This window comes from Microtus pennsylvanicus, chromosome 11, assembly GCF_037038515.1.
Source record: "Microtus pennsylvanicus isolate mMicPen1 chromosome 11, mMicPen1.hap1, whole genome shotgun sequence".
NCBI classification, from domain to species: Eukaryota; Metazoa; Chordata; class Mammalia; order Rodentia; family Cricetidae; genus Microtus; species Microtus pennsylvanicus.
In genome coordinates, this window is record NC_134589.1 from 62785568 (window position 1) to 62795056 (window position 9489).

Consider the following 9489-nt stretch of genomic DNA (forward strand, 5'->3'; position numbering starts at 1 on the left):
CAGAGTACTGGGTTCAATTCCCCACATCCACATGGTGACTCATAAGCATATCTAAGTTCAAATTAAAACAAAAACAAAAGCCAGTGATTATAAAACCACCACCACCACCAATAACAACAACAACAAAAACCCCATAAAACAAATCCTGTGTACATTGGCTCACATCTTTAATCCTAGCACTTGTGAGGTGGAGATAGAAGAGTTTCTGTGAGTTTGAAGCAATTCTCATTTACATAAGGAGCTCCAGAATAGCCAGGACGGCAAAGAAGTACTCTTTAAAAAATCTTAATATTAAAATGAATAGTCAAGAAATTTCCTTGAAATAACATTGATGAACTCAATATTTATTGTATATTAACCATGGACAAAACACAAAAACTTCTATGGCAGAGCCAATCTAGGTCTATTTGTCCTAATGTTCTTCTTCTAAGCTACCATGATGCTGGAAAATCAGCATAAAGGGGTTTATGGAAAGAGACAGAGTCTGTGCTGACAGACAAATTCGTTGATGATGTTTATTACCAAGCTATTACTGAATTTTGGAGAAAGTTTTTTTTTAAAGGGGAGTCAGTGAGATATCACTAAAGGGCTTAGGAGAACCAGGAAACCTTATTCACCTGAGAATAACACAAGAGCATCAAAGAAAACAATAACCTATATCCTTTCCTATTTCTTTCAGAATTGTTCTTAAAATTGGTCATAATATCAAAACAGATGTGCACACTTATGTAATGGTTGTGTCAGACAAGAAGCACAAGCAAAATATTCCAGGTTTATGTAAAGTCTCTGTGCACATACAGCTGTCCTCATAAGCTGCAGGAAGAGCTTCCAGAGCAAGAGGTGGGCACGTGAATAGAAGGCGACTATACTGACTTACACAGTCTGAGAAGACACCGTGCTTTGCATCAGGGCAGAAGGGGGTAAAGTTCTGTGAAGAGAAACCCAGGATGACAGGCAGCCAGAGATCCCAGGGACAAGGACAAAGCCCTTGATCTCCCCTCAGAGCCAACATTCAGATTCAAACCATCAACTCCATGTGACACTGAGAGGACCAAGTTTCCTGCTCTTGTTGGTTTAGTTAGACAATTTAATGAGCGTCCAATGGAACATCAATCCTGCCTGCTTCCCAGGTAATGTTCAAGACCAGCTTTTATTTCAGTCCACAAGGTGACCCAAAGCCATGCTTTCTGTCCCAATATCCATCACCCCAACTGTCTCCTCAGGGCCCCCATGACTTCCTTGTTACGCAGGCTGTAGATAAAGGGGTTCAGAACAGGAGTGACAATTGAGTAAAACACAGCCAGCACCTTGTCCCTTGCAGAAGAATGCAGGGAGTGTGGCTGGGTGTAGGTGGAGAGACCTGTGGTATAGAACATGCTGGCCACAGTCAGGTGGGAGGAGCAGGTGGACAGGGCTCTACTCTGCCCTTTCCCTGAGCGCATCTGGAATACAACAACCAACACACGAGCATAGGAAGCTAGAATGGCCAGGAAGGGGAGCAGCAGAAAAACAAGGCTACACACGAGGATTGTGTGCTCATACTGGGATGTGTCTTCACACACCAATGGCAGGAGAGATGGAACCTCACAGAAGAAGTGGTTAACAATTCAAGATCCACAGAATGGAAGTTGAAATGTATAGAACATGTGTACTAAAGCATTGATGGAGCTGCTGCTCCAGGCACAAGAGACCATGGAGCAGCAGATCTTCCTGCTCATGAGCACAGGGTAGTGCAGGGGCCGGCAGATGGCTATGTACCTGTCATAGGACATGAAGCCCAGCAGCAGGGCTTCAGAACCAGCCAGGATCATAAACATAAAGGCTTGGATCTCACAACCCAGAAAGGAAATGGTGTTGGTGTCTGACAGGAAGTTAGCTGCCATCTTGGGCACGGTGGTAGAGATGTACATCATGTCGATGATGGAGAGCTGGCTGAGGAGGAAGTACATGGGGGTGTGGAGTCTCTGGTCCAGCCTGATGAGGAGGACCAGTGTGATGTTGCCTAGCAGAGCTACTGCAAAGAGGATGGCGATGACTGTGAAGAGGAGAGCGTCCATCTGGCCATACTGAAAAAGACCCACCAAGATGAAGTCTGTCCCCCAGCTGTGATTTCCCGTTTCCATGGCTCACACTGAACCACCAGAGCAGACACAGTCTGGAAGGGACATGGTCTGATGAGGATTGCCCTTGGGGAGAAAGCAAATGACAGTTAACATATGAGACAGATTGTTCTGGAATAGCTCTAGGGTAATCTCTCTTTGTTCTGTGTATTAAGCATTTATATGTTGAGAAATGCAGAATACTTGCATCAAATCAGAGGATCACCTTCCCTAATCCTGCTCATTTCCCATGATTTAAATCTTCAAATTCATTCCTTTCAATGTTTCGGTAAATACAAAGAGGAAATAGAAACATATATTATTCAAGATTGCAAAGTAAAATTGTGAACAACAAATTATTTTCTTTATCAACTTTGCTTTCATTAATTGTATTCCTCTCTGTAGATTCTTTATTGAGAAGCTGAAGGTTAAGCTTTGGGCAGTGAAAACATTCTTTCACATATGACTAACTATGGCAGAGTTGATCAAACACCGTTTAATTTTTAATGATTTTTTTCCACCTCATAGTTTTAATTATAAGTAGGAATTAAGGTTTTTGTAGTATCTGCATATTATTTACATTCTTATGAATTAGAATTAACTTATTCATGTAAATTTAGAATGGAGAAAAGGTACAAATATTTAAGAAATCAGTTGATTCAGAGCTGGAAAGATGGTTTATCAGATAAGAGCACTGAGTATTCATTCAGAGGACACAGCTTCAGGGCCCAGAACATACATGACAGCTTACAAGTGTCTGCATCTTCTCTTCCAGGGGAATCTAATACTGTATTTTTGCCTCCATGGGTATTAAGTATATAAGTGGCACACAGACATACAGATAAGCCTCATCCCTATGCTCATAAAATAAACGATTGAATTTGATTTGGTACCTTTTATTCTTTGAGTGTGAAGATTGCTAAGTCAAAACCATAGATCTGGAATTTTTGCTCTGGACTGACTCAGATCCTGGCTTCTCCATATTTGCAGGGGGAACTAATGTCCTGGTAAATACTGGCTCTTGATTATCTGACCATAGAGAGAAATCATTCCTGAAACACAAAAATAGTGGAGTTATTACGATGAGACTGATATGTTTTAATGTTATAAAATCAAAAAGTGAAAAATATCTTAGCAAACATTAAACAGGCTGACTTAGAAGTTACAATTATTAAGGCAGCAGAATTTTACCAGAAATCTTTTGCATTTGCAGCAACCTAAGACACTTCACATTGTTAATACACATCCAATGATATGTCGGCTCTATTTTAATGTGTTTATAATAAGAACAGTTTATATATTGCATTCAGTAGACAATACTTTTTGGGACAAATATAGATGGCCTGTATGGCAGCAAATTGTTTTGTTAGTAATAAACCCTCAATTTCAAGATTACAAACTTTCCGAGATAATCTAAAATCTCAAAAATCCAGAAAGAAGAATTAAGTCAAAGGGATGTGAAAAGTGTTGGTCAGAGGGCAACACAGAAAATTTGGCCTAAGATTTAATGGAAGAAATAAGAGAGCAATACATCTGTGAGAGAATTACATCTTGAAATACACATGCTAGGTAATATAGACCAGCGATACAAAGCGGAGAACTGCCCAGTGCTTAGTTGTTGGCCAACACTGGTTGGGCTCTGTCTTTTTTGTGTTTTGTTTGGGTTTGGTTTGTCTTTTCAATAGAAAGAACATGAAGTAGGGTGGCAAGGAAGGTGGAGAAAGAGCTGAAGGGGGTCGGGGGAGTATAAGAGAGTGATGAAAATATGCGACATGAAGTTCCAACTAATAATTAAAAACACAAAAAGGAAACTGCTATGATGATAAGAAAGTGGAAAACAGTTTTCAAATATTTGAAATTAGTTTTCCATCCATGGCTATTGCCATGGATTAGTATTTGCTCTTGAAAAACACATGTGCTGAAAAATATCAGAATAATAAAGTAAAATTAAGGATGTACATACACACACACATCTTCAGCAACAAAAAAATAAATACATGAGTAGCTAGACTATATGTTGTAAATAGATTTAAGAAAAAGAAAATAGAAGGCTATAAAATGATTTACATAAATATACATAACTGTAAAGTAGATAAAATAATCTCTTCAATCCCAGCACCCAGAGTCATGAATCGTAACCTGCTCACAGTTCAGCTCCAAGCACTAGTGACAGATTTTCTAGGTAAAATCTAGACTATATCTAGACTATATGCACAATTATAATGTCTGCTGCTCACAATGCAGTGAAATACTCTAGATGAATACAGATGTGAAGTAATAATAACAATCCCAGAGAACTCAGAGGCACTTTCTGGTCTGTGTTTGTGTGTCTCCCCGGGCTATGGAGTTAACTGCACACATCCGCCTGATTTCCCTTACTAAAAAGAAATGCTGAGCTATCCCTTGCTTTCACATTGCTCCTATACTGATAGTGATAACGTTCTCCTGTTGCTCTCAGTGTCTGAGAGTCACCATGGGTGTCAGGTGTTGTCAAGATCACGATGTCTGTCATTGCTCTAAGGGTATGGGTATCTCTCTCTCTGTCTCTCTCTCTCTCTCTCCTTATCTCTCTCTTTCTCTCTGTATGTGTGTGTCTATGTGCTACTGGGGCTCTAACTCAAAGCACTGGACTTCCTAGCCAAGTGCTTTGCAGCATTAGACCTTGATTTCTGACACAGAGTCCTGCCCTGTAACCCAGGCTGGACTCTATCTTGATCTTTGAGCATCACATATCTTGAATCTGTCATCCTCTTGCCTGCTCTTTTTGAGTGCTGGGATCCGAGGCTGCACCACAGTGCCCAAGTGTGCTCTGACCTTGGGTCATCAGGAGTGCTATTCACACTGAGCCCAGCAGCCCTTTCATGCTCCAAAGCAGTGGTTCTCAACCTCCCTAAGGCTTCGACCATTTTATACATTTCCTCATCTTGTGGTGACCACCGTCCCCAATCACGAAATTATTTTAGTTCCTACTTAATAAGTGTAATTTTGCTAATAATATGAATCTTTATATACATATCTGTGTTTTTGAGGGTCTTTGGGGTCATGATCCACAGGTTGAGAACAGATGTTCTAAAATCTTTGGCACTGGAAAAGACACATTTGCTTTTCTCTTCCTTTTATCACATATGAGAGCAAAATTTTTTCAGTGTATTAGAAATGACCTCGTCAGGTTATCTGACTCTGAAGAAAAAACATAGTCACTACCGCAGACAGCCACAACAGCAGCAAAAGGAGCAGCAGCGGCAGCAGCAACAGTAGCTGCGGCAGCAGGGATCCATAACCCTCCTCTCCAGATGTTAATGGCTTGAACTTCATACCACCCAAAATTCAAAATGTTTCAGAAGTGGTTGTTTCCCTTGAGTAGGTGAAGACGAGAAAGAGGTGTGCTTCCTTCCCGAAGACAGAATGTGACTCTGCTGGTCCTGCTCCCTCAGGTGGAGAATTCACTGCAGGACCACACCTGTGCTCCCATGCTGAAATACTGAGCCCAGCCTTTGTCCCTACAACTGTGAGAGGCTGCACTCCAGAGCATGGTGTGACTCCAGCACACATCTCAATAACACAGGGGTTTTTAGAGCAATGCCTGGAAACACTTCTAGCCTGGAATAAATCTAAATCAGAACATAGGCCTACAAGAAAAGGATGCAGTGTTCTGTGCAGGTCGATGCCTGTCGGACATACCTGAACCAGCAGACAGGGCTAGTTGTTTCTCAACAATTCTCCACGAGTTCTTCTTCACCTCAGGACTTCACTGGTGATGCAGCTCTCTGACAGCCGAGGAAACGTGCGCGAACCAACCTTCTGCACTCCACCCACCTGCGCCTTGAACATGGGGAATGTGGATGTGGATGGGCTCTTTCTCCAGATGTCTAGACAGGGACTGTCTGTCATTTCATTGAATAAAATAATTCAATAATAAATATGGTACATCTAACCACTTTGCGGCACATAAACAATTTCTCTGGGACGGTTACAGGGAAACAGACTGCAAAGGCAGACACAGAAAAGCTCCTGACACTCTGCCTCTACTGAGAGACGGGCACTAGGGAGCGCAGCCATGTCTTCCTCAAGGAACTTTTAAATGAAATCATGATACATGTAATTATTTTTATAAAAGAGACATAGGAAAAGAAATTGACATGCTCTAAGGGACAGATCCACCTGAGCTGCGTCTTCTGAAGAGGAACAGCTAACATCCTCCAGCCTCTAATCTCAACATATGAATTCAGAAATTGTTGCTTTTGCCTTATCTAAATAAACCTTCAGTCATCACTAAAAACTTCAATGAAAAGTGGTACTTATACAAAATGCTGCCATTATTCTTATCCTCTCAGGTGCTTTGAGTGTCTCCAATGGTCTGGCGACCTAATGAAGGGTGGAACTCACCTGGTTTCCATCTCAGCCCTTCTGGGAAAACTAGTCTCTGGTCCACAAGTAAACACACCATGTGCAAAAGATGTCATTCATGAGAGATGCATTTCATTTCAGGAAAGCATTTAAAATAGCATTCATAATCAATTCTCAAAATATTTGTTCAAATTAGAAATAGTCACAATTGAAAGTGTAAAGGCCCATTCTGGTTTTGATGTTCATGTGACTCAGCTGCTCATAAGTAACAGACTGAAATATGTAGACCTTTGGAAAACAACACAAAGTAAAAATGTGATATTTCAGGGAGTTGAATGATCCAGACTTGGATGTGTTTCAGATATCGTAACACCTGACCCTGAAAAACATCTTGCTGCCCAAAGTAGACTCAACCTTCTCCAAGCCTTAGGTACATTCAAATGTGTTAATACTTCATTTCACCCCATGGAGAGAATTTAGATTGTGGCCAAGTACCCAGTTAATCTCTTCCTGTAGTGACAGTGTTTATTTAGGACTTGCCGTGAGACTGAGTAGAATGGATTTCCTTGTACACTGAGGTGAAATCCTTGAGCCCATTGCTCAGGGGGAAAAGGAGGAAGGGTTGGAGGCTCAGGCAGAGTGGCAACTGGAATTGGCATCCGGAGGAAGCTATTCTGGGTTCAGCCTGCCTCCTGGGCAGCTGGCTCCTATTTTCCTAGCCAATACACACGATTTCCATCTTCTTTGCTTGGCTATAACAGATGCAGTTGATTAGTTTGGAATATTTTTCTCTCCGTGTTCTTCTCTATAAATTTGTCTACAGAACAAATATTCCAGTTTTCAGTGAATGCTAACTAAGAGTTTTGGTAGGGATTCTTTGCTGAGGATATTAACTTCAACTTTAAGCTTGCTCTCACATCTTTCCTCTATTAAACCAATTAGTCCACTTTCCTGAAATTTAACCTCACTCTAACTCAGACCAAAAAAGACATACATGCTATGTACTCACTTATAAGTGGATATCACCTGTTAGGTAAAAGTTGATAATCATGCTACAATCCACAGACCCAAGAAGGCTGAGTAGCAAGGAGGGCTCTAAGGCGAATGCAGGGATCTTCCAGGGAGGTAAAATAGAATCAATTTAGTGGAGCAACCTGGAATCTATGGGAATGGAAACAGGAAGGATCAGATTAGGGGAGAAGGGATGGCAGGAGAGACGACAGGAATTGGAGGGCATTAGAAGGACAATGTGGGAACCTAGTGCAGTAGAAAACCCAGGATTCTATGAGGGTGACCCTTAGCGAGGACTCTGAGTAATGGAGGATAGTGAACCTGAACTGACCATCTTTTGTAACCAGGTAACTTCCATTGGTGTCCTGGGACACAAACCCAGCACAACCTGTCCTGCCTGCAAGATGCCCTGGAACAATGGAAGCACAGAACTTGTTGGGGCGACAGCCAATTAGTGATTTAATTTGACCCAAGCCATGAGATGGAGCCTACGCTAGGACCTGGAGGCTGGATAGCCCAAAGACCTAGGATAAAAAAAAATTGATAAAATGATTCCTAATGATATTCTGCTACACTCAGAAGAGTACCTAGCACAATTATCATCAGAGAGCTTTCCTACAACAGCTGCAGGTAGCAGAGGCAGAGACCCCACCATCAAATAATATGTGGAGAAAACCCTAATTAGAGATCTCCTTTCAGTACCTCTTGTTGTGGATCAGAGAAACTCACAGAAGAAGAAAGAAATGAATTATAGGTCTAGGGGTCAAAAACACCAGGAGAACATGTGTAAATAGAAGTTTCTGTCTTGTCAGGCCCTGCAGCCTTTCAGTTCCAAAGAAACACACAGGGGCTTATATTAATTATACACTGTTTGGCCAATGGCTCAGGCATATTCCTAGCTAACTCTTATATCTTAAATTAACCCATTTCTATTAGTCTATGTATTGCCTTATGGCCGTGGTATTACCTCATTTTCTACATTTCTTGTTTCCTCGGCTGCTACATGGTATATTTTGACTCTACCTACTCTTTCTATATATCTCTGGATGGATTTCTCACCTGGCTTTACTCTGCTAGGCCACTGGCCAAAACAGCTTAATTCGTTAGCCCATAAAAGCAACATATATACAGAAGGACATCCCATATCATTTCCCCTTTTCTGTCTGAACAAAAAGGATGATTTTAACTTTAACATAGTGAAATTACATATAACATAACAGTTATCAAGGAAAACTACAGTTACAACATTTAGTCTATTCGTATTGGGAAAAATTAAAAAAAATTCTATCATCTATGTTATCTTTGTGAGCCTAAAGTTTCATATCTAATTTATCTTTTATCATAACTAAGGAAAACTATAATCATAACTATCTAGTTTTCAACTCCATCAAAGACCCCAGAAGGATATATTACCTAAGTAAACAAGAAGTGCATTATAAACAACTTCCAAAGTTCTAGAAATGACAGAGACATCTCGCTGCCTGAACAGTCACCCAAAGTTGTTCTGTAACATTGGGGCATCCCTCTTAAGCCTATAGGCCAGTAGGATCTGGCAGACTTTTCAGTGAAGCAGGAAATTTGAAGATCTGCTCTACCTTGTACTGACGAAGTTTGTCAGTTGCTTTCTTCTGTGTCCTATGAATGTCTGGCAGTTTCTTCTGTGAAGCATGAACCATGAAGAACCATCTTATCTTTTGGTAAGTTCAGCAGTCACTTTTCTGTGGGTGCTGCATGTCCAGTTCATACAGCATACCATCAAGCAGTACAGACAAGGGTAGTTTCTTGCCCAAACAGCTAGCCTTGTCACAGTGGGAGTGGGAATGTCTCTTACCCTTTTTCCTATTCTTGGGGCCCTTTTCCTCCTATTTAATTGCCTTTCCCTGCCTTGATATAAGGTTGTGTGCCTAGTCTTACTGTATCTTGTTACACTGTGTTTGTTTGATCTCCCTTGAAGGCCTGCTCTTTTCTGAAGGCATGTATTGATGGAGGCTTATTGTTTCCCAGCCACCCAGACCTGAAATAATCACTCAGA

At 41.1% G+C, this 9489-nt stretch overlaps 1 pseudogene; it reads right to left on the reverse strand.

The window, feature by feature from the left end:
• Positions 1-1202: 1202 nt before the first annotated feature.
• On the reverse strand, positions 1203-2123 carry LOC142860778 (olfactory receptor 2AK2-like; annotated as a pseudogene).
• Positions 2124-9489: the final 7366 nt, after the last annotated feature.